The sequence below is a fragment of the Gekko japonicus genome, unplaced genomic scaffold (genome assembly GCF_001447785.1).
Source record: "Gekko japonicus isolate JY-2015 unplaced genomic scaffold, Gekko_japonicus_V1.1 scaffold3126, whole genome shotgun sequence".
Classification (NCBI taxonomy): domain Eukaryota; kingdom Metazoa; phylum Chordata; class Lepidosauria; order Squamata; family Gekkonidae; genus Gekko; species Gekko japonicus.
In genome coordinates this window covers 102,784-103,976 of record NW_015167149.1, presented here as the reverse complement: position 1 = coordinate 103,976, position 1,193 = coordinate 102,784, and the positions used below count along the sequence as shown (strand labels likewise).

The 1,193-nt window shown below is 46.6% G+C and overlaps 1 protein-coding gene across 1 annotated transcript in view; it reads left to right on the top strand.

The window, feature by feature from the left end:
- Positions 1–1,193, top strand: part of PCNT (pericentrin) — a 91,015-nt gene that overhangs the window by 31,660 nt on the left and 58,162 nt on the right.

The following is a 1,193-nucleotide window of genomic DNA, read 5'->3' as shown; positions in this document are numbered from 1 at the left end:
CCCATTGGTGTGAAGCACAGAGACCACGAAGAAGATAAACAGGTTGCTTACCAGTAACTGGTGATCTTCGAGTGGTCATCTGTGCATTCACACCGCCCGCCCTCCTTCCCCTCTGCTGTCAGCTCCTGATTTTTTGATAGGTGTTGATTGGCGGCGGTGCTTTGAAGGAACTGGCGGGATCTCCGCGCCCGTCCCCTCTGGGCATGCGTGCTGGGGTTCCTGCGCATGCTCAGTGGGACTCGCGCGAAAATCCTTTGAAACATAGCTTGCTACGGCACTGGTTGGGTCAGCGCAGGCGCACTAAACCCATTGGTGTGAATGCACAGATGACCACTCGAAGATCACCAGTTACTGGTAAGCAACCTGTTTTTCTCCACAGTCTCAGGCAGAGGTCTGTCACATCATCTCGTACCTGGTCCTTTTAACTGGGAATGCCAGGGGTTGAGTTTGGGGTCCTCTGTGTGCAAAAACAGAGGCTCTTCCTCTGAGCCCGTCACTGAACAGATACTCTGTTGGGTGTGTGGAAGCATGTAAATATATCTAAGGGGCTCCTTGGATTAATGATGAACATGATCACAAACCTGGATCTTGTGGCACCATCTTTTGTGGGATTCTGTGATAATGATCAACAAGACCAGGTATCGAATTAATCACCACTCCACTTTTTTTCTTCCTTTAGCTTTGTCATCTGCCCCTCTAAGCCTCAAAGCTCTTAACAGTAATGTTATGTAAGAAGAAATACGTGCCGGAAATGTTGGTCTATAATGCTGCCTCCACCTTACCCCATTTTTCCTCAACCTTAATACATAAATTTGTCCTCTGTGCATATTTATTGAACTTTGCAGAGCTGAATTTCTCTCCTTCATAGATGTTCAAGGCCTGTTTGTGAATGACAGAAAGACCCCACAAGAAGCCATTTTTGATGGGTGTACTGACAGTGCTGTACCTTAAACATTTCACTGTTTAATCCAGGTTTAGAACCCCAGATTGTTAGGAGGAAACAAACTTCCCACTTGCCATGATGGCAAGTCAGAGTTTGATTGAAAAACGTCTAAACCCTGGAACCCCTCAGTCACTCTCTGCATGTGGAGGGAGTGCCCAATCAAGGCAGCCAGGCAAGTTTCTGTTTGTGATGAACATCCAGATTTGTTTCTAGCATTTAAATGGAACCTTTATATTCCCATCTCAGGCAA